Genomic DNA, 24,858 nt, shown 5'->3' with positions numbered 1-24,858 from the left:
TGCCCGCTTGCAATGCACTAACTCCTCCTGAGGATTCTGCTACAGTGTACTATGCCAAAGCACACTTTGCAACTTGTATTGTGCTCTAGCAGGAACCATGCAGCCAATCAGCATGAGGCAAGCTATGGCACTATAGATGCACATCCTGGCTTGCCATTTACTAACTCACTCTGTAGACAAGCCCCAAGATTGGACACTTCCCTTCCAGTCCAAATAAGTATTAACTCAAAACAATTACAAATTCATAGTTGCTAGATGTACCACTTTTAAAGTTCTGTTACCAAAAATGCTCAATTATTTACTCATCGAACTCCCACTCAAATGCCTCTCTCTTGCAGTGTTGTTCTTACTCTATTAGTGTCTCACTTCAATGAAATCTCTGGATACTGCTGGTTCAGTTTATACCCACACAAATAACTTTTAAAAAAAAAGGAAGAAAAAAAAGGACAAAAGGTATTGGAGTGGGGGGTTGTCCCTACTCCAATTTGCACACACAAAGCTCTGTGCTCTGATTTACTTCCTAGGCTGTTCATTGACAGCCTCTGAAAATGGTATTTATTTCTGTTCAATATTTAGAATTTATCAGGATCTGTGCAGAAGAAAAATCTGAATCTTACAGAGCATTTCCTATCTGTAATAAAATATGTTTACTCTGTTGCAAAGTTAGATCTTAAATTTTTATGTAGGACCTCCGATTTTTCAAAACAGAAACAACTCGAGCAGGACACAAGCTAAAGTGTCTGTCAGTTAAACAGATAACTTGCAAATCCAGTCAAACAACTAAAGGGTATTGCACTGTCAAATCACCAGACTGCAAATCCCTGGTCCGGCGGTTTGCTGTCTTTTAGAGGAGGATACAAACTGTTTAGCTTTTCCATGCCCTCCCCCTCCATCTGCCTACTGACCCATGCATCTGCCTGAGCATCCGCTCCACTGGAAGTTTCATGCCTGCCTTGATACAAGAAAGTAAAGTGCTGCATGACAGCAGCTTCACTGGGATTGAGGATAGAAGATGGGGAAGACTGAAAGCTCCATATCTGTTTGGAAAGCTGAGAATTAGGCAAGGACATCTCTGTGAAAACATTGTCAGTGACAATGTCCTAAGAAGAAAGAGTAGAAAAAAACCAGTAAGGTCTGGGAAGAATGCTGCAGTTTGTTTCACCATTAGAAATGGGGGACAACTGATTTTAGGGATATCTATCAGGTAATATCTCTATAGTCTAGGTGAGAGTGCAATCTTAAAGGGATTCACCTGCCCAAAAGTGTGGGGAATTTCACTGACTCTGGTTTGTAATGCCACGTATCCTTAGTTCTCCAGTACCAATACTTGGTTCATACCACTAGTCAGTGAAATTACATTGTGGTTGATAATGGAGAAGGCTTTTTTTGGTTCCTTCATGGGCATGAGAACAGATGGCAAGTGACCATTTTACTACATTTATTTACAGTAGTTTCAGTATCCTGTATTCCTATATTATAATTTTCCCCAAATGTTCATGCAGGTAATTTCCTAAAGAGACACATACTGATTTAGTGAGCCTCAGCAAGGTTTCTTGAATCAGGAAAGCCAGCAGAAACATTAAGCACAATGAAGTGGAACTGAACTTACTTCACTAGACTAAAACAATTTTATAATTGAACTTACTTCATTAGACTAAAATCAATTCCATGTAAAAAAAACCCAGCCAAACAAAACCCCACCTTCCCTCCCAACCACACCTATCTCTGGTGATTCCGGCTGTGTCTAGACTACATCCCTTTGCTGAAAAAGGGATGTAAATTAGATACTTTGAAATTGCAAATGAAGCCAGGATTTAAATTTTCTGCTTTTCATTTGCATAATGGCGGCCGCAGTTTTTTTTTCAAAATGGGGCTTTTCGATAGGAAAACAGCAGTTTAGATAGGGCTTTTTCAAAAATAAAACCCTTTTTCGAAAGATCCTGTACTCCTCCAAAAATGAGGCTGCCATTTTGCAAATGAAGCGCAGGAAATTTAAATCCTGGCTTCATTTGCAATTTCAAAGTATCTAATTTACATCCCTTTTTCGTGAAAAGGGATGTAGTAGAGACACAATCTCAGTGTTTCAGAAATTTGAGGATATTCTCAGGTAAAATTTTTCTGGATTAACAAAGCTTCAGAGAAGATAAAGGTAGTTTCCCACAATAGCCTCAGTTGGATTATAACCCTCATACCTCTTTAAAGTATAATAGTTCTGCTTTGCTTTTCCATTGGCACCTCCAGCAATCTTTCATACATAAGATTTTGGGAGGTAAGATGTTAGAACCCCTGACTGGGATCAAAGAATAGGTAGGCTTTTACAGAGAGTACACCAAGTAGTGCTATCCAAACAAAAACATCTCACCCATCATAGACTCTGGATTTTTTCTATCTGTTAATGGAGGTTTGACCTCCCTGGTTTAGCATCCTGAGGAGCTGAGCAGGCCCAAATCAGGGAGTTTGCTGGACCAGGGAAGATCAGTGCTCCCCTACTGACTGCTCCACACCCTAGGACTCCAACCTTGCAGCCAGAGTTCCGCTGGGTTTGGCTGTCCCGACCGCCCCAGTCCCACTCATATGTCAGTGGCCTTGCTGCCGCTGGGGATTCCTTGAGGCTCCGGTTAACACTCTCTTGCTGCCGCCTGGGTACCACAGCCACTGGGGCTTTTCTAGCCCTGCCTTGCCCCACTGCCACTGGGGTTCTTCGGCCCTGCCTGGCCCCACTGATGTGAGACGGAGGCTTCCCCAGCCAGGGTGCTTGGTCACTTTGGCCTGCTGCCACTAGGAGGTTCCTGGGGTTCCTCAGCCCCACTGCTAGGGCCAGTTCTGTTCCCACCAGGGTTCCCTGCGGTTCTCTGGCCCAGGGTTCTGCAGCTGGCATCGGGCCCAGCTAACACCAGGGATTTCTTGGCCAGGGCGGGGGCTCCCCATTTTCTGCCTGGCCCTGCTTGATGCCAGGGTTCCCCAGCTGAAGCCAGGGCTTCCCATCCACTGCCTGGCCCATCTGCTGCTGACCCAGCCAGAGCTTCCTAAGCCTGGCTCCCACTCCTGGTACCCGAGGCTCTTTGGGCCAAACAACATCCATGGCCCTGCCAAACCACTGATGTTGCCAATCAGAGAGTTCCTGATTTGGGGGTTCAACTTGTATATACATTCCCATAATGATGAGACACACTTTGTCCCCCATTTTTGCCTTACAAAGATAGCTCCATTCACTTCAGTTCTCAGATTGTACTATGAAGCTGAACTGGACAAAAAGAGATCAAGGATTCTTCATTATATATTAGGAAACTCAAAAGTTTAAGGCAGCTGAATATTCTGTTTAATAATAATAATAATCTCTGTAATCACAGACAGCTCAACAGAACAATATTTTCTGATGGTGTTTTAGAACAATTTGAAGCCACTTATAATTGTAGCAAATTCTGATTGGTCCCTACGTTCAGTTTCTTTGTGGCTTACAATGCAATAGTTAAGAATCTGTGACCAATAAAATTATAAAAGCTATTAAAATGAGGCTTAGAACTGCATCATAAAAATGTTTCTCTGAATAGAAACTTGCCACAGAAGGTTTTAGTGTAGGATGCTTGCCTGTGTGTGTGTCTCAAGCTCTGTACACCCACACTCCTCATCTGTGTGAAAACATACAAATAATCTCCCCCCATTGCACACAAAAGGACCCCCGTCAATCAACTGAGAAAACAAAACAAAAATCAACAACAACCCCTCCCCTCAAAACAAAACAATTACAATTGTGCAAGAAGTGACATCTAATGAGTAAGCTACTTGACTGGAGAGTTGGATTTTATTTGTCTCTCTACTTATAATCCATTATTCAACTCGAGGACATGTTATTTCATCTATTTCCCCTCCCTTCTGACTTGATTAAGCAGACTGCAAAAGTTCTTGTCCCTTTTTGTGTGTTGGTACACTGCCTAATGTTTAGCTAGGGCCTGAGGCAAAATTACAGCGGAAATAATAATAGGAAAATATTGTAAGAAAGTCTTACAAAATCAGAGACCTTAACTCTCCAGTCATCTTATGAAGCCTCCAATAATAGATTTTGCCATTTGAATATTTTTTCATTCACATCCGCCACTCTCTACATTCAGACCTGGCCTCTTCACCTCTATACAAAAACTGCAGCCTTTAGCTCTGCTATTTGACAAGAAAATCCTAAAAGCCTGATGATTCCTAGGGTAATATTTAAAAATACCAGGACAGAGTAGGGTGAATTACTGATTTTTGTTTGGTTGGTTTTGTTTCAGACAACAAACTAAAATATCATACAACCAAAGGCCTGGAAGGGACCTTAACAGGTCATTTAGTCCAGTCCCCTGCCCTCACTAAGTATTATCTAGATGGGTACAGGTAAAATATGACTATGGGCAAGATCCAGCTGCCAAACCACCAGAACTGGCCCGACACCCATCCTGTAGTGTAGCAGGAGTCTTGTGCAGACTCCCTGCACTCTGTGCCTCACTCAAAGCAGACAGTGCAGGAGCCATGTGATCTCTGCATGCTGCATGCCTGGGGGGAGCTCTGCACACTGTCCCCACCCCAGCACAATTTTGCAGTGGGGGAGTGGAAAGCAGAGAACCTGCCTAAAAGTCTGACTGATTGCTGGCTAGGAACCTTCTAGGTAAGCATCTCCCACCAAAGCTTGCACCTGAAACTCCTTCACCTTTGTCCCTCCAACCCTCCATTCACACATCTTGTACTCTTCCCCAGCTTACAGGCCAAACCCTCTGCACTTCTGCTCCTGCACCCATATCCCCTCCCAGACCTGGCACCCCAATCCCTGCCCCGAGTCTCAACCTCCTGTTTCCTTGTCCCTAATCACAACCCTCTCCCAGACACTGCACTCCCTTCTGCACCCCTTTCCCAGGTCAGAATTCTCTCCTGCATCCATACTACACCCCAGCCACTGCACCCAATCTCCTGCCCCAGGTCATAACCCCATCCTTCATCCGAAATTCTTCCCAGACTCCACATATCTCCTGAACCCCAATCCACTACCTTTTGCACCCAGGCTCCATCCCAAATCCTGTACCTCCTCCATTAATATCATGGAAGAGTAGGACTCTTGACCACTTAAATTCTTGGAGTGTCTCCCCCATTAAAAATTATTTATCATCCCTAACATAGACCATCCTCGTGAGCTGTTAGCCAGACTAATTATTATCTAGGCCATCCCTGACAGGTGTTCGCATTAACTGCTCTTTAATCTCCAGACATGGGAATTCCTCAACGTCCCTGGGCAATTTATTTCAATCCTTAACCACTCCGATAGGAATCATTTCCTAATGTCCAACCTAAACTGCTCTTTCTGCAGTTTAAGTTCATAGCTTCAGGAAAACATTTTTCTCCCTCTTCCTTGTAACAACTTTTATGCACTTGAAAACTGTTATCATATTCATCATTAATCTTCTCTAGACTAAACAAATCTTGTTCTTTCAATCTCCTTAAGTCACGTTTTCTATGCCTTTAATCATTTTTGTTGCTCCTCTTGGGACATTTTCCTAATTTGTCTCCATCTTTCCTGAACTGGACACAGTACTGAAGTCGAGGCCTAATCAGTACATAGTAGAGTGGAAGAACTACTTCTTGTGTCTTACTTAGGACATTCCTTTTAATACATCCCAGAATGATGTTTGCTGCTTCCCCCCTCCAACGGTGTCACATTGTTGACTCATATTTATCTTGTTGCCCACTATGGCCCGTAGATGCCTTTTGGGCAGTACTTCTTCCTCGACAGTCATTTCTCATTTTGCATGTGTGCAACTGAGTGTTCCTTCCAAAGTACAGAATGTTGCATTTCTCCTTATTTAATTTTATCCTATTTACTTAAGACCATTTCTCCAATTTGTCCAGATTATTTTCAATTTTGGTCCTACCTGCCAAAGCACATGCGACTCGTATAAGCTTGGCATCATATAAAAACTTCCTAAGTGTACTCTCTGTGCCAGTATCTAAAAATCACCAGTGAACTAGAACTAGTGAAGAGACCTAGAGCAAGGACTGGGAGCAAGGACCCCACTCAATATGTCATTCCAGCTTGAACCACTGAAAACTACTATCTGGGAATATTTTTCTAACCAGTTATGGTTAAATTAGCTCCATCTAGGTTGTGTTTCCCTTATTTATTTATGAAAAGTCATGGAAGACAATATCAGTAATGGAATCAAGATGTACCCTCACCTACCAGTTCCCTCTAACCACAAGACTTGTTACCTTGTCAAATAAAGCTATTAGGCTTGTTTGACATCATTTGTTTTTGACAAATCCATGCTGACTGACCTTAGCTTCTATTATCAGAGTACTCATTTTGGTTCTGAGAATGTTTGGAATGTTGGTGTAGTCCAGTCAGCTTCAGAAAGTTACATGTATAAATCTGTCCCCTTTACAACTTTTAGCCCAGAAGTTGGGATGTGGGGGACCCACAGATGGTCAGGATGTGGGGGGACCCACATCTGAATCCTCATTTTGGAGCAAGTCCTTGGACACCAGCCTTCTAGAAGAGCAACCTAACCACGACACTATAGGCTATTCAGGAAAGCTTGTTCTCAATTCCTCCTGTTGACTATGTTCCATCTTTTTATAACTATAAGCTTAATTGGGCCAAAGATAGAGATCATGACATTAGAGGTGCATAGATCGAGATGCACATGGAGGGCAGGAGATATTGATTCAGATCTTCACTCTCCCTGATTCAGAGGAAGGATTTGAATTTAAAGGAACATAGTATTATTCAACATCAGGGAAATTCCCATAGGACAGGTGGGATTTTTAAGACCATTCTTAATAAGCTTTTGCTAGTGTGATGAGTGATATTATCTGAATAACTTCTATTACTGTTAACTTGTGTGGCAGGTTAGCCCCGCCCCTCCCGGAAGCCGCTGGGGCACCGCGGCTGCGGGGGAAAGGACCCCCCCCGGCGCGGCATGTATAGCTGTCTGCACCCCCCGAGCGGGGGCGGAGGCGCACCGGCCGGGTTATGAGCTGGGGCCGGCAGACGGCGCAGACAAGGGGCAGAGGGAGGAGGCCACGAGGGTGATGTCACTGGCAGGCTGGCCCGACAGGGGGCCGGAGGCCGACGAGGGGGGTGACGTCATCTGCCTGTGACCGGCGGGCAGTTTAAAAGGTCGCACCGGACCAGCGAGAGGGGGGACACCGGTGAGGCGGACCCACCCTGGCAGCGAGCGGGGGGGCTCAGGTACTGGAGGCCCTGGGCGGGGGCCCGGACGGAAGGCCTTGGGGGCGAGGCAATTTAGGCCGGGGGAAGAAGTGGCCCAGGGCAGGGACGTGGACCCAGAGAGCGGGGGAGTTTAGGGTTCTCGACCCCCCCCCCCCCGCTAGGTGGGGATTCTTTTCCTGACCTTAGGGCCCTGGGTCAGGGTCCGGAGCGAGGGCGGGCCCAGACCGCCTTCCCCCAACCGGCTGGGCAGGGCTGGGCTGGGCAGGGCAGGGCCGGGCCGGGCCGGGCCCGCGCGGCCGACAACGGCTAAGGACTAAGGGGGGGGGGCGGACGTAAGCTCTCCCCGGGGGCCAAATCCCCCACACTTGCATAAATTCCTGTGAATCTACATGGCATATACCCACTAATGTTATCTTTAAATAATTTTTATTGGGAGGATGCTCTAATATGTCTAAAGAAACTGTTGGACCAATGTTGAAGTAAATTATTGATGAATGCCTGAGGAAAACAAGCTTCCAGCCAAACCAGAAATTCTGAGACTAGACTTGTTCACAGTTTACTTCTCTTTCTTTTTCAAAGCTAGCTAGGATGGAATAAGATGAATACAATTTATTGAATGCTTTTGAAACTCAAAAATGAGTCAAAATGTTTGGGGAAGATGGCTGAGAAATTATTGATTTATGCTTTAGCTAAACTGATTCATCCATCCATCATTTTAAGTTATTGACTTTTAAGGCCCTAGATATACAATGGAAGAACTAAAGGTTGGGGTACATTATTTCATTTTAGTTTCTTTTGATTATGCCTGTTTCATACCTGTGTATGAAAAGACAGAGCTGCTTTCTTTTCCTTCTGGGTGCAAATGTAAGAGAAAATTAGTAATCTCTATGTCAGAATTCCATCTCTTCTCCCATCCTGCTAAAATTCCATATAAAAAGGCACCATCAAGAAACAAATAATTGTAAAATGTCAGTACAGGATCAGACTCCATGCCCTCAGCCTCCATTTAGACAGTCAGCTTCCAACGCAGATAAGATTCCCCATCACACAAATAAAATTTAGGATGAAGGATAAGAGAAGATGAAGGATTCTGATAGAACAAATTATTGGAGAGTGATTTTTCCCTTGTCATTTATCCCATCATGCAGAAGATGAGGTGAGCAAATGTAGAAATCATGTTTGGCTTACAAGCTTAGTCCAGAAAACTTTGTGAACTAAGTTTCCCTCCCAAATCTAATGACACTTACCTAGAAGCAAGGACCAGATTTCCTGGGTGGTGCATTCACTCCCTTCAGTCCAGGAAATCACTTTTTAACTGTGGAACCCAGCCATTCTGTTCACAAACCAGGTAAACATATTCCTCTACCCAGTGACTGCTTGCTTCCTGGTAGATGGTGCTCTAACACTGATTGTTTCTTCCTGCAGTGGAATTCAGTCAAGATGGGGGCAGATAACAAATAAATGTCTAGATAACACAGGGAAGGTGGTGGTTTGTTTCATTCTGGATTTCAGATCAGTGTTTGATTTGTTGTTTGTTGTTTGGTTACATGAAAAAAATCAATCTGAGCCCCAACACAAGGAAAGATCCTGTTATTATGAGAGTATCTTTTTGTTTGAGGGTTCTTTGTGTTTGTTTTACATTTAATGCATTAGGAGACACCAAAGATATATTAAAGATAGAAGGGGTCAGTATATTGGAGTTATGAAAACCTGTACCTTAAAAAAGTCCTAAATATTTTGAATGCAGCCAGGTGAAGATTCAGCTCATAGATCTCTAGAAAGAGAAAGCATGAAGAAAACTGCAAACACACATAAGGCAATGAAGTGTGAGAGCTGAGCCAGGGAACAGTAGGTGAGGGCTATTCCATTTTCCTGTGCTAATTAAAGCTCACAGTGTACAGTCTTTTAAATCACATAGATGAGCACGTCTGGACAGAAATAGCCCAACTGAGGCTACCATGACTCAAGTGAGTAAGAGCTCCACAATTTATCTATAAAGCCTGCAAGGGATTTCAAGTACAGAAAGAGGGAGAAAAGTAGCTTCTGGCTTCTTCTGAGAATTCAAGAGGCAAACAAACACTGACTTCTCAAGACACTAAGATAGGTTTCTGAAAGCAGTTTGTAGATTTGCTTCTCTGCTTATATGGTATGTGTGTTGTTCATTATTTCTGTGTGAAAGCTCCTAACTGAGAAGGTTCAATACAACTAGCATTCAGGAATGATGGCAGTGGTTGTGTGCTGAATGTATTTTTCTTCACAGAGCAACAGTTTCCCCAAAGTTGGGCTTGACTGAAGTTGCCACTAGGGTCACCAGACACTAAGGGTTTGTCCACACTAGGAAATTATTTTGAAATAACTTATTTCAAGATAATATTTCCCAAAATAATAATTTCAAAATAGCACATACAGTCTGCGGGGAAGCCTTGAAATTAGTCTGAGGCAGGGCTCCCTTAATGTGGATGTGCTATCTTAGAGCCCCAGGAAGCAGTGGGAAGTAATTAGTTTGAATTAGTCTGGGGAGCAGTTATTTTGAAATAGTGGCACTTGAGTGGCCATGCTACCACTACACTACCCACTAATGTTACTCCTTCTAGAAAGCAGGATTTATTATTTTGAAATAACCAGTTCATTATTTCAAAATAACAGGTTTGGTAGCATGGACAGTCTGCTTGTTATTTTGAAATAACTCGCTAGTGTAGATCAGGGCCAAGTGTGAAAAAATTGAGATGGGGGATGTGAGGGAATAGGCGCCTATATAAAACAAAAGTCCCAAATATTGGGACTGTCCCTATACAATTCTGTTCACCCTCTCAGAAACAGAGGGGGAGGGCTTTGAAGAAGTTGCATGGCAATTGCAGAGTCTGGGCTTGATGCCGAGAATCTTGTAACTGGTCAGATATAAATTGAATTTTAGCCACCAAATATACACATTCAGATCTCCAGAGGAAGCTGGTTCCTTTGTGTAGGTGAGGTAGACAGAGGCAGCTGTTGAAACGGAATCCATTGCATCAAACAACCTATGAGCTGATTTAGTTCAAATTGGAATTCCTTATTCCTTGGTTTTTGCCTCGGAGAGGCAGGTGGCTGATAAAAATATATCACTCAGTCATAAGGTTAAAGAAAAATCCAAACCAAAAGGAATTTAGTCTTTCAAGGAGATAATTAACAATGAAACTTAGTATCAGATACTCGGCAGGTGTAAATCAGAATAGTTCTATCGAGGTCGAAGTAGCTGTGCCAATTTATATCAGTTGAGGCCCACAATATTTTATCAGGTTTAGGGCAAGAATTTGAATTTAGGTAAACTGGTGTAAATTCAGAGGAATGCCATCAGTTTCAAGTGTACTTAAATTAAAATCTAGCCCATAATAAATATCAGAACTACATACAATCTTCAAATTATATATATGCTATAAACATCCCATAATAGATAAGATAAATGTTGTGATATTTTTAAAATTACATCCTAACAACTGCATAAAAAAGACATGAAGTTTGCAAAGTCAAAAGTTTGGAAAAACCAGAATTAAAGGTTGTTTATGCCTACCTTAATTTGCCCCTTGTGTCTGAGCATTACATGATTTAAGTACATGATCATGGTCTATTCACCCCCTCTCCCCATTCCTATCCCCATCCCCATCCCAAGATCCTCGACTTATTTGGTGTACAGAGCCTAAGCTGGCATAAAATAATTGGGGCTTCTTTCAATGTCATTGGAGCTATGCAACTTTTCCCCAGTGGTGGATCTTTCCCAACATGTTTATTGAACCAAAGTCAAGAAATAAAACTATCATTGCTTGTTTCTCCAGCACCCATCTTGTCTCCATTAACTGCCTCAGTGCGAGCTTCTAGTTCCAGTTTCTGTTGCCTGTTTCTAAGTGCTGTGTCTGCACGAAAGGGAGCCTGTGACAACTTCGTGAAGCCACCTTAGCTTTGTGTTTAATGCATATATTAAAAAGTAAAGGATCAAAAGAACAGTGCAGATATGGAAAACATTTTGTTTTAAATCTCCAGGAGAAACAAAATATTTGAGGTATTTTTCCAAGTTTAATGACTGATGTTGCTATGCTGACAAGTCAACAATTGCTCAGCCTGTGCCTGTGTTGAAAGAGAAGCTGCAGTTTTAAAATGTGATTTTCTTCTGAGAAAGGTGTGTAAAAATAGCACCATAGAGGCTCCATGTTTGTATCGCAGTGATTTCCAGATCAAATGTATAAAGTTCACAGCTAAGAGGATAATCTTTTCTAACAGTCAGTCCTTCATGCTCAGACTGAGATTTAAGATGAATTCTTCCTTAATATGAGAGTTATATCATCATCATAAAGACAAACAAGCAGCCCTCTTATCTTCAAATTATTCCCCTGTTGTCACCTAAGCAAACCAATTGATACTGGTGCAAAGGTATAGCTAAATTGGAATTCAATAATTCTTGCCCATAATGCACAAGAATAGAATAAATCCAGCTGACTGTGTGTCTGCCTTGGCTGAGCAAGGCTGATGAAAACAAAAACTATCTCAAGTGTCTTTTTTGTTACTGAAGCAAGCAAGAAATAATGCTAAACAGTGAGTAGAGCTGAGTAAGCAAGTGTCAGCTTTCCATGCTCTTGTCACAGGAAAGCCAGACTTCAAACTAACAACATAACAAATGGGCACCTTCCCATGGAAGTGTGGATAGGAGATCCTATACTGACAAAGTTCACCTTAGAAGTGATTGGATCAAGCTGAAGTTTTTGGCAGAACTCTCTAGCCTCAACTCAATGTAGAGCTGATGAAAGACTCATACAGCTATGAACTGGGTTTGCTGGTGAGCCAATACCTTCAGATCATCTGAGTTTACTGTTAATTAATTATTAGGAGTAATATTAGTTGTATTCTAGTAATAAGTAAAGAGATTAACCAGGATCACATCCCTGTTGTTGTTAAGTGGTATTCACACAGGTATGTCTACACTACAGCGTTATTTCGAAATATTTTCGTCATGCATCTGATGAAGTGGGTCTTTGCCCACAAAAGCTTATGCTCCTACACTTCAGTTAGTCTATAATGTGCCACAGGACTCTTTGCCGCTTTTGCAGATTCAGACTAACACGGCTACCCCTCTGATACTAATTTAAAAATAGTTATTTTGAAATATGTTATTTTGAAATAATGTGTCTAGACACAAAATGCATAGCTGATTGGACGCTGAATCGCATTTAAGGCCGTCCGGAACCAGTTCTGTCAGGGCATCTGGTCAGGAGTTACTTTGTGTGGCTGCTGCCTGAGGCTATCTGAGGTCTGTGCTTAAAGGGACCCCCTGTACAGCCAGTTCTCAGGTTTCCCTGCTTCCATGCCTACCTTGCTGAGGGATAGCAAAGCATTTTTTCCTCTGCATGCTCTGGTTGCCCTCATTCATGACACCACAGCACTCTGCACTATGGAACCAGAGTCACCCCTGATCACTCTGGTGCTTCTCTTGGACTTATTGCTGTGAGCCTGGAAGCACTTTCTGCAGGCTGCCTCGCAGGATCTGCAGCAACCCAACCCCCAGGCCTTCTTCCAGACCCTCCTGGAGTATGTAGAAGAGCAGCTGCAGCTCCTGGACACCAGCATGCCCCGCTGTATCTGGCGTTTGGACACGAGCACCAACTGGTGGAACCACAGAGTCCTGGAGCACTGGGGAGACCAACAATGGACCCAGAACTTCAGGATGAAGAAGGACACCTTCCTGGAGCTCTGTGAGTGGCTCACCCCTGCTCTGTGGCAACGGGACATGCACATGAGGCCCGCCATTCCCCTCCAGAAGTGTGTGGCCATTGCCTTCTGGAAGCTCTCAACGCTGGATAGTTACTGAACTGTGGCGAACCAGTGGTGATCTCCATGGGGAGATTCACTGTCAGAGCAGTGCTCGTGAAAGTATGGCAATCTCTGGCCACTCTGCCGGGGGAGGGGTGCAAGGAGGGGATGGGCTCCCTTTGGGAAAAGGGGGGGGAGGTGATGAAAGTCCCTTCCCCGGGGGAGGGTTGTTCTTTCCCGCCCACACTAAGGACTTCCTGCAGTGGCCAGGATTGCAGGGGATAGAGTGAGGGCAATCAGAGCATGCAGGATCCTGGGGAGTGGGTGTGCGGGGCAGTGGTGGGGAGGGAGCACTCTCAGCTACCCTTGCACCCCAGTGACTCTTGATTTTGTGTGTCCTTCTGCAGGTGGTCAAGGCCATCAACAGAGTGCTGCTCCACAGAGTCATCCACCTCACCAATGCCAATGCGGTCATAAAGGGGTTTGGTGCCCTGGGCTTCCCCAACTGCGGGGAGGGGGGGGGCTATCAACAGGACACATCCCCATCTGTGACCCTGACCACCAAGCCTCCCTGTACATCAACCGGAAGGGATGCTTTTCTGTCATCCTGCAGGCTGTGTCTGACCACTGCAGCCACTTTGTGGACATCAGTGTGGGCTGGTCCGGCAGAGCACACGATGCACGGGTCTACTGCAAGTCCTCCATGTGCCAGAGGCTGCACACCAGGACTTTCTTGCCTGACCGCCTCATCAGAGTTGGAGATGTGGACATACCTGCCTGCCTGGTGGGGGATGCAGCCTATCCCCTACAATTCTGGCTCATGAAGCCCTACACAGGACACCTTGACCCTTCCTACCAGCCTCCTTGATATCGGCTTCCTCTCTGGTCTTGTCCAGACTGAAGGCTTCTCTGGCCATTCTCCACTGGCTGGCTTCTGTGGTGCCATCCATCTACCACTCTTCTTCCAGAGCTCTGGCAGTAGCTCCTTCTTCTGTAAGATCAGCCATGACTGTGCTCCTCCACTGACCTTTATACTGGTCCTTCAGCTGGAGCATATGGGGGTGGGGTTCTCTCAGCCAGATAGCCCTGGTTGACTGCTTTAAGTCCAGTGCAGGGTTGGTACACCCAGTCACAGATGCATTAACAGGAGTGTTGTGAGAAAGACACAAGAAGTCATTCTTCTTCTCTACTCTGTACCGATTAGGCCTCAGTTGGAGTATTGTGTCCAGTTCTGGGCACCACATTTCAAGAAAGATGTGGAGAAATTGGAGAATGTCCAGAGAAGAACAACAAAAATGATTAAAGGCCTAAAAAATGAGCTATGAGGGAAGACTGAAAGAATTTGGTTTGTTTAGTTTAGAAAAGAGAAGACTGAAAGGGGACATGATAACAGTTTTCAAGATTCTAAAAGGGTGTCACAAGGAGGAGGGAGAAAAATTGTTCTCCTTGGCCTCTGAGGATAGACAAGAAACAACGGGCTTAAATTGCAGCAAGGGAGGTTTAGGTTGGACATTTGGAAAAAATTCCTTCCTGTCAGAAAGGTTAAACACTGGAATAAATTGCCTAGGGAGGCTGTGGAATCTCCATCACTGGAGATATTGAAGAGCGGGTCGGACAGACACCTGTCAGGGATGGTCTAGAACAGATGGTGCTTGGTCTTGCTTTGAAGGCACGGGACTGGACTTGATGACCTCTCGAGGTCCTTTCCAGTTCTATGGTTCCCGACAGACATTTTAGTGCTAGGCTGAGCAGGGCCTGCATCGTAGTGGAGGGTCCCTTCGGCCAGCTGAAGGCCCGTTTTAGATGTCTCCTCACCTGCCTGGACTGCTCAGAGCGGAATATTCCACATGTGGTGGCAGCGTGCTGAGTGCTACACAATTTGTGTCAGAAGAAGGAGGCTTTCTTGCCAGGCTGGATGGCTGTGGGGCCTGTACACACAGCCCCACACAGCTGCTATCCAGGAGGTCCATCGGGGGGATGTCCATATCTGGGAGGCCCTGTGGGAGAGCTTCCACAGGAGAAGCACTAACAGTCTCCCTGGTGTGCCCCACTGGGGGCTTGTGCCACATTCCTCCCTCACATTCTTCCACTTACCCTTCCCTAACCCCCCTTCCTGATATAAAATAAAAGATACACGTGTTCATGAAAACAAAGTCTCTTTATTGAACAAAAGTGGGGTAGGGCGGAATGAAACTCAGGTGAGACTGGGGAAAGAAGGCGGGAGAGGGGAGGAGAGAAGGTGAGAGAGGGGAGGGGGAAACCTGGGAGGAGGGAGCTGGAAGGGGGGAGGAAGGGGAAGGAGAAGCTCAGGGCTCAGGGTTCGGGGGGTTTCGCCAGCCCGACTGTCTCCCAGCCACACCAGCAACAGGTCCCCTGGGACGGCTTGGGGGTCCTGGCTGCACAGCACACTCCCTCCAGGCTCCTGCAGCTCCTGGCCCTCCTCCTCCTCCATGCCCTGGTCAGGGTCCTCTGCCCCAAGGTCGATGACTACCTGAGGTCACGCACAGTCCCACCCCCCAGGATGTGGTCTAGGACATCTAAATAGGGGTAGGGGTCTGGGTCTGCCCCCGGCTGGGAGCTGCCCCCATGGCCCTGTCATATGCCTGCTGCAGCTCCTTAATTTTCATCCAAACCTGCTCCTGGGTTCGGATGTGGCCTTTGGTGGCGAGGCTGGCAGCCATCCGGCTATAGACCGCCATGTTCCTCCATCTAGTGTGGAGATCATGGACATTGGTGGCATCCCTCCAAACCTCAATCAGGTACACGATCTCTGCACTGGACCAGGAAGGTGCTCACCTTCTCCATCCCCTGGCAGGCTCCTGGGAGCTGACAGACTGGTCCTGGGGAGTGGTGGCTTGTTAGCTCATGCTATGGCCTGGGTCAAGGGCAGCAGCAGAGTGGCTCTGGGCTGGCAGGCCTGGTGCTAGCCACAAAAGACTGTGGCTAGACTCTACCCCTTTAAGGGCTCTGGGAGGAGGAGGGAGGAGAGAAGTTTTCCTGCTTGTGCTCAGAGTGGCCACCAGGGCACCCTGAAAAGGGCTGGAAGCCCCCTATTTTGAAATAACCCCTATTCCCTGTTTACACAGAGCCTATTTCGAAATAGCTATTTTGAAATAGGTGCTATTCCTCGTGGAATGAGGTTTACCAATTTCGAAATAAGCCCTCCGCTATTTCGAAATAGCGGTTGGCTTGTGTAGATGCTAGGAAAGTTATTTCGAAATAACGGCTGTTATTTCAAAATAACTTTGCTGTGTAGATATACCCACATATATTAATACAGAAAGGGCTCACAACTAGAGCTAGGTGAAAAAATTAATTAAAAAATGAATGACATTTTGAAGGAAATGGACACTTTTGCAAAACAAAATTCCCTTTCCTGACCTCTTTTGACTTTTTTAAAACATTTTTATTTAAAATTAATCAGAAATTTGTTTTGCTGAAGCATAGAACAATTCAATGACCAATGATTAAAAGGTTTTGTTTTGTTTAAAAAATTAATTTGGAAAAGAGTTGCTACTTTTGACTTGCCCTACTTACAGTCTCAAAAGACATGAAAAAGAAGGAGACATCATGCAAGTGCTTCTTTCAATTTTCATTAGAAAGTTGCACACTGCTCTAAACATGTCAGGAGCTAGCAGGACACTAAAGGGGGAAATAGACAAAAATCATATGTTGAATGCTTTGCCATATTGTCAGTAACTCAGACAGGCACCCTGTTCTCCTTCTTCAAACTCTAGGCAGCAAGTGGCTCCTCTGCCTCTGCTGCTCCCTTTCATATGGCTCTTCTGGTCCTTGATTGTCTGCTCCAGAAGCCCCTCTGATTAGTAGCTCCTCTGTAGCTAGTCTAGGCTGCCTGGAGGGCTTCTTCTCTGCTCTGTTCTCAGGTGGGATGAGGCAGGGTCAGGGGCCTCCATACCTAGTCCTATTCATTACACCAGGTCTCCCATCATGGATGTGTTAACTACTGGGCTAAATGTTTCTAGGGAGGGGGTGTAAAGGCACTGGCATCTATTTTTGTTGCGCCTGACTCCAGGAGAAGGTTCATGGCTGTGAATCCCAAACAGAGAAGGTTCCTCCCTCCTCCTTAGATTTAGGTACCTAAGTCTTTGAAGGTAGGGTTGTAGGAACATTCCGTTCTTCAGCATTTGCTATTGGGTAACTTCGGAATGTCCCTACTCCACTGGCTGGTTTCCATAGATTGCATTCATAGGTGCCTAACTTGGGGCATTCTGCTGGGTGGCAGGGCACCTGAATGTTAGGTGTTGTAATGTGTTGTTTATGTCCTCCTTGTAGATTTAACCCTTCATTCCTTTACCACTGCGAGGGAGGGTGGGCGGGCGGAGAGGGGTAGCATTTCTGTTACCAGAAAATACGAAGGAAAGCTGGTGGTAGAGCAGGTCATCACGCTTAACTGTTATAATTATCTATCTGATAATGAGGTTCTGCCAAAGTGAAAATATTTTCTAAAACACAAAGATATCATTTAGAAGTAAAATTTGGAGGACTGGGCAGTGAAATATTCAAACATCATCATAGTATTCCATTTCAATTGTTTTTGTTTTGAATTGGCTTTTCGTTTTAAAAGGATATGTTATAATATTAAATAAAAAGCTAAACACCAAACCAAAACATCGTGACCAACCTATAATGATTTCTTTTCTTTTTTTTCTTCTGCAGAGAATTTTGGAATTTATGAGTTTTGTTACTAATCCTTCCCACAAGCTCTATTAATAATGCATTCTTTTTGAAAACTAAAAAACAACAACAGTAATCAAAACAATTCCTCCCTGAGCTACACCGTGGGAAGGAAATGAAGATAAAGTGAGAGCTCTTGCCCATCTTGCTTCACCAGCACCATCGTTTTGTGAAGTGTCATAGATTGCTTGGCTTCACATCAGCAAACAAAGAAAAACAGCAGACGGAAATGTCTTTGTTTTAATTATGTCTCTTTGGTCTGCTGCTGTCAGACCAGAAAACTAACAGTTTCACAAACATAAGACCAAAAAAATAAAACAACAACAAAAAACACATAAAAGCTACGCTTCTCCTGGGCTAGATAACAAAACTCCCTCAGTCCCAGCTCAGCACTTGCCAGGGGCAATTTTTTGTGATAGATCTTATAGAAAACATGCTTCCACAATCTCATGCCCCTTACACCTGTTTGCTCAGAACATTATTTTGCTTCTTTCATGGAACAGCCACATTTATCAGTTAGAATTCAGTATCCCAGTAAACCACACTTAGCAGATTTCTCCTAAGATAAGTGAAAACATCTGCAACTCCCAATGGGAGCTGAATTCAGTGTAACAAGGAGCTTCAATTCAGAGTAGGATCCGACATTGGAAAGACCACAAAACAATATGTGAATTGACTGTTTAATGTTGATAAAATAACATTTAGTTAGGCTATGTCTACACTGCTATGCTATTTCAGGATATTGGAGTACACTGAAATAACTATCCCGTGTCTTCATACCAAGCCCGTTATTTCAAAATACAATGGGTTCACTATTCTGACATCCCTGTGACCCTCATTCCATGAGGAGTAAGGGATGTATCAGAATTGCATGTTATTTCAAAATCTGGCACTGTGTAGACAACACCAAATTATGAAATAAGATATTTCAAAATAAGATTGAAATAAGATACACAATTTGTGTAGCTCAAATTGAGTATCTTATTTTGAGCTATTGTGCAGTGTAGAACAACAAAGCCATGAAAGTATCAGATACGGAATATAGCCGTGTCACTATACACTTACCTAAATTTAGTGTAAAATAGATAAAAAACTAGAGCACTTATAAAATAAATAAAGTAAGTCACCATGAAAATCTTTAAGACCTGTTTGACTTTCAGGTGGAATAAAAAGAGAAAAACACAAGAGAGTGAATGCTCTCTTTCTTTTAAAATTAAGCTTATATTTAGCCTCAGTAGACCTGTGGTATACTATTCTCCGAGGAATAGAAACAAGTCCCATGGATGACTTAACAGGAAATTTGACTTTGAATTTATTTCCTAGTTAACTCTGAATTTTTTTTCCATGAAGAATGGGAATGTTTTGGACTATTTTTAAAGAACAAATCCCTGTTCATATTGTCTACAAGCTAAAAAGCACCGTTTGACAGCCAATAAAATCCCCTTTGAGGTGGTAAAATAGAGCCGTAAGTATAGTATTTCCCCAGTATAATAGCAATGACGTTTCCCAAGCCCTTTGGTCTTTCTAAGCTTACTCAGAAAAGGGAAAAAGCAGAGATGTGTGTAAGACATAATGGGTTTTTTTTAGCTGAAGTGTCTTTTTCCCCCATGCCAGTTAGTTTATAAGAGTGCAAAGGAAAAGTTGCGGTCCTATTGGGGTACAGGAGGTGGGTGGGCAGAAGACTGTCCACAAGTAAAAGGACCCTCCTTTATCTTATGGGGAGGATACATAGAACCCTGAATTCCAAACGATTATGAGTGACCAATCAAAGAAAATACAAGGCAGCTGTGAAGGTCAAAGGGCTAAAATGAGGGAACCGGATGAGGACACCAAACAGATGATCCCACTGCCCCTAGGAAGGAAAGCATGAAACCCCACTACAGTAACTATCTGTTCTTCTCAGTTAGCAGTTGTACCCTCCCACATGTACCCCTCCTCCAAGAGACTAAAAATAAGCTTTCAAGTGCCTGTGTAAGGTTCTGTTCCTTCAAATACCTATATGTTAGTTTAAATGTTTCAGTCTAGGAAGATGCAAAGTCCTGAGTTACCAATGTGCAAGGTGACCTGATTTATAACAAAAAGGTAATCTGATAGGAAAAAAAAATCACTGTTCTTAAAATAGATGTGTATAATATTCATATCTTAACAATACAATTAGATAGCCTTTGGAAGAAAAAAAATAAACATGTTCTCCAGTATTCTAAACGTATAATTATCAAATACAGTATATATTGAATTATAGGCTCACAGCAGAGTGCAATCTTATCTTTTATATCAAAGAAGTTTTTTTATCAGAAGATCAATAAATGACAGAGTGTGGTCTTACTTCACCCCTCTGAGGACGAAAATATAATTAAAAGTATTAGGTTCTGCATGTTGATAGTGATTCATTTGCTTTTCAGACCAGGCCTAACTATAATCATTTGTAAGAAACATCCATATCAATGAATTTCTGAAGTTATCTTGTTTTATTATCTTACTATGTTAGTTTGGTGGGTTTTTTTCACATTCTACATAGGTGATTTTCTACGTTGTAATGTCACCATTGGTAATTTTATGTACCATGATACAGAGCAAGAGTGCGTATTTTGGAGGTTTTTGCTTAAACTGGGGCTTTGCAAGAGAGCTACTACTCAAGATGTAGTATTGTGAATGAAAATGGCTAAATTGCTCTATTACAACAATAAGTTACTGAAGAACAATTTTCACTTTATGCTGATGTGTTTTTATTAGCTCTTTAATAGAACGCAATTATCCAAAGAGAGCATTACAAACAGGATTTTCACTCTTGTCTATATTTTGTGCTATTCATTCAATAGCATGATTTCAGCCTCAAAACACAATTATACTGTTATATCTTTAAAGGGCAAATAATGTATACTTGCCCAGCAACACCTGGAGGACTTAATTTAATTTGTTAGTCTTGGATTTTGGTTGCGAAGCAACGTGTGCCACAATGATTCATTTACCATGCTAAAAATCAAAACCAGTGAATAATAATGCCTATATTTCCCCTTCATAGAAACGTATAAGTGTTCTTTAAAAACATTAATGGAGCTCACAACGCTTCTATAAGGTACATCTGTAGGTAAAGAAACTGAGGTATAGGAGTTAATCAGATTGCACAATTTCAGTCAAAAATTCTTTGCCAGATCTATGATAGATTCAAGTCTCCATAGTGTTCCTCTTGAGCTTCAATCACAAGATGTATTTTTCACACGGAAAAAAGTTAATTTCAAATATTTATTAATTAAAAAAAGAAATCAGTGTTTTTTCAGAAAATGTGACACTATTTGTTTTCTTTGGGAATTTAATTGGTGTATACATTGCATCTCATGTAACTAAAATTCTAGCTTAGTAGTCATACAATAGCTAGATGAAGGAGCTTTGGGTGGTGAGCAATTTATGGTGACACAAAACAGTAATTTTAGAGACAGAACCAGATTATACCCAACTAATAAATGATGCATACTGCTGTTGCCTCTATGGCAATATATCATATCACATTCAGTGGTTACTGAAAACAAATGTCAAAATTGATTACAATTCTCTTTTCTGGAAGCTTTCTAGATTAACGTCCAGAGCACATTCTTTTAATTCTAGAACTAATGTGGACAACATTTTAAAAAAGCAATTAGTGTTTTTGGGTGCCTAATTTTTTGTCCCTCCTATTTGAGTAGAAACTGATTTTCAAAAAGTAATGAGCGTTAGTCTCTGAAAATGAGCCACCCTAGTGTATGTCTACACTTGCACCCTAGTTCGAACTAGGAATGCAAATGCAGGCATTTGAAATAGTCAATGAAGCGGGGATTTAAATATCCCGTGCTTCATTAGCATGATCTCGCCGGCGCATTACTCCAAATGCCAGCTCTTTTGAAAATGAAAGTGCGCGCTGGGACGGGTTAGTTTGAACCAAACTCCTTGGTTTGAACTAATGTTACCCCTCAAAAAATGAGGAGTAACGTTAGTTCGAACCAAGGGGTTTGGTTCAAACTAAAGCATTCCGGCGCGCACGTTTACCTTAGATAATATGTAAGTTAGGCACTCAAATTATCCAAAATTATTCACTTTTGAAAGTCTTGACCTTAGAGAAAAATGGATCAAATCCTATCTTGAGGTTCATCCATGCAATCTCACTGAAATCCAGATGGTCATAATGATATGAAAAGAAAACATTTGGGCTATGGAATATATTGGACATTTAAAGGTATTCATTTTTATACTAGACACATCTTTTGTACTAGAAACCCCATATGCCATCTAAATTTTAAAAAAATGAAAAGAAACCTTATAAAATTCAAAACACTTTGCCCCAGTATAATATCACATGTCTTCTGGTAACTTATGCTATTTATACTAAGTGCTACATAATAAAAAAGCTGTTTGGAATTCTACTGTGGAATTGAACTAGAGAATTGAAAAATACTTACTAACTAGTTACTCCAATACAATCCTAGTGGAATAACTTTAAATTACTTGTGATTTAATAACAAGTGATTTAATTTTTTTATTTACCAGTTTTCTAACAGCAGCAAATAAAAAGAGATACTATGTTCCCCAAACATTCCTCAAAAATTAATGGGCCAACAAGAGTAATTGAAAACAGGTAATCACTTGTTAATTGATCTGCTACCAGTATTGCATGAAACATGGAGTATTACATCTGCCGCAGAGTCTTTAAAAATGTGCTTCTAGGTTAAACCATATCTTGGGGTAAGCTGCTAAGATGAGCATCCAAATATTTATTACAAGAACAGAGAGTGTTGACAGCTCATTAGTGAGATAAATATAGATCCTCTGTGAACACAGAGATACCTGTGTGCACTTCAAGATCTGCAAATATGACAAAGACCCCACAACATAACCTTCCATATTGCCTGCTGTGAAAAGCTTTGTTCTTGAAAAGAGAAAACAATGCAAAGTGTGAACTATAATTTTCTTCAACTGAACAATATCACTGATGAAAACTGTCAGAACTGGGCTGTAAAACTGCAAATCACAAGCTTGAGAAGGTTGGCTGAAGAAAGTATTTGGCCTCCTATTACTGCTCTGTTTCTTGTCTTAAAATTATTACAGGTCCTTAAAATTCATTTTACAAAAAAAGCATGCCTAAATCTCATAGCATGTTTTCCAGGGTTTAAATTCTGTGAAAAGGTAGCAAGGTATAAAGAGCATTCTGGGTATTGACATGCAAAAGAGGAGACCACATATTTGCATGGCACAACCCAGAATGCACTTTTGGCTCCCTGGTTTTTATAAGAAATAGTGTAGGATCTGAGCATGGGGTAACGAGAAATGGTGGGGAAGAACCACTGACAATTTTGGGAATATGCTCTAAAAGTTCTTATTTTTTTCTGTGCATTTCATCAAGAATTGAGGATCTTTATTGTGTGACTATCCAGATATAGTATTTGTAGATTTTGTTCAAGGAATGCTATCTGAACAAAGAAAAGACATGACTTACTAGAACACTAACATTTGAAAGATGATAAAAAATTAAAAGTAATAATAAAAAAAGACCTAACGTGACTCAACTGATTCAAAAATTCTAACTTCTTTCACCATTCTATACAACAACATGTTAAACACTTAGGCTGTGTCTCAGCTACCAGGTTATTATGAAATACGTTATTTTAAAATAGTAACTCCTGAAATAACTATTTCGATATAAGCTTATTCGTCTTCACAAGCAGGAGTTATTATTTTGAAATAATAAGCTCATTATCTGAAAAAACAGGCTTAGTAGTGTGGATGCTCACCTTGTTATTTCGATATAACTCCCCAGTGCGGACATGCCCTTAGGGAACGAAGGAAGATGAAAGCCTGATTAAGATGCTTACCACAATTAATGACTGCAAAGAAATTTGTCCTTATGTTCCAAAGTAGAAATAGCAAATAATTTGAGCAGCTATAGAATCATATATGGAAACAGATAACTACCACAAGGTATACAATTTAATTGTCTGATCAGCAGCTTCATGTTGTTTAGGTGCTTTCTAGCCAAACACTGATTGTCCAAACTGGAAATCAGTATAAGATAAGAAAAATCTGAGTTTGATCTCATGTAAAATATATATAAAAAAATGCAGCCACAATGCAGGATTGTCAGTACTAATTGCCACTAACAAGCAAAACATGAAATCTACATTTCATATTAGTCTTGATAAGAGTTTTAGTTGGTTAAGAATATTGCGCATAAGGAAAGAACAGTTCGTTATTGAAGTGACTGTGAATTCATAATTCTGTTCTGGGTTACACCCACTGTAAATTCCGAGTAACTCTTAGCCACCCCCCAGAACATATAATTTACAACAATCTAAGTGCCAGCAATATTTCTGCTGCCACTCATTGGGGTGGATTAATTAAGTCGATGGGAGAGTTCTCTCCTGCCGGTTTATGTCTGACAAATTTTTCCATAAAAATCTCTCCGAGCACTCTTGGATCCTGGCAAAAAACAAAAACGAAAAACCCACACACAAACCCAGGCTATTTTCAACGAGACAGGCTATTTATACACAAATATCACAGCTAAAAAACAAAGTCAAGAAAGAAAAGAGAGAGAAGTACAAAATAAGTAAATGATATTTGATATATGAGTTTATGTTTGCTGAGGTGTTGCAACATTTCTTTAAAGGAAAAAAATGTATTTAGACTGGACAATGCCGATGAAGCTGCTATTATAGCTGATAGATTGTAGCATATCCAAAAGGTATTACTATGCAGTAGGTTTTCCCTTAGTGTGCTCCTTGATTAGTAACAGATGGAAGTTATTCACTTTCCATCTAGGCATGTGGTAAAGAAGCAGCCTATTTGATCTTACAGCATTTATTATTGTTGTCTGCATTTGTTTGTGGAAGTAAAATACATTTTATCTTTACAAAGGCCCTGATTCAGGACATTCAGCATATGCTGAAATCTCAGCAAAGCTACTGGGGATAAATGTGGGATCAGATACTGAAAACTGCTAATAGGATTTGAGCATGTGCTTAAATGCTTTCCTGAATCAGAGCCTAGCTTTAGACCCATTGTCTGAGGTGCTACTGTAAGATCTCTAATGGAGCCATTATAAACTGACAGGAGAGAGCGCTCTCATCAGCATAATTAATCAACCCCCAATGAGTAGCAGCAACTATGTTACTGGCCTTTATGTTATTGTAAACTATATGTTCCTGGAGGGTGGTTAATTCGCACCG

Source organism: Pelodiscus sinensis, chromosome 1 (assembly GCF_049634645.1).
Source record: "Pelodiscus sinensis isolate JC-2024 chromosome 1, ASM4963464v1, whole genome shotgun sequence".
In the NCBI taxonomy this organism is placed as follows: domain Eukaryota; kingdom Metazoa; phylum Chordata; order Testudines; family Trionychidae; genus Pelodiscus; species Pelodiscus sinensis.
The sequence above is the reverse complement of the archived record's forward strand: the minus strand, read 5'-3'. Positions refer to the sequence as shown.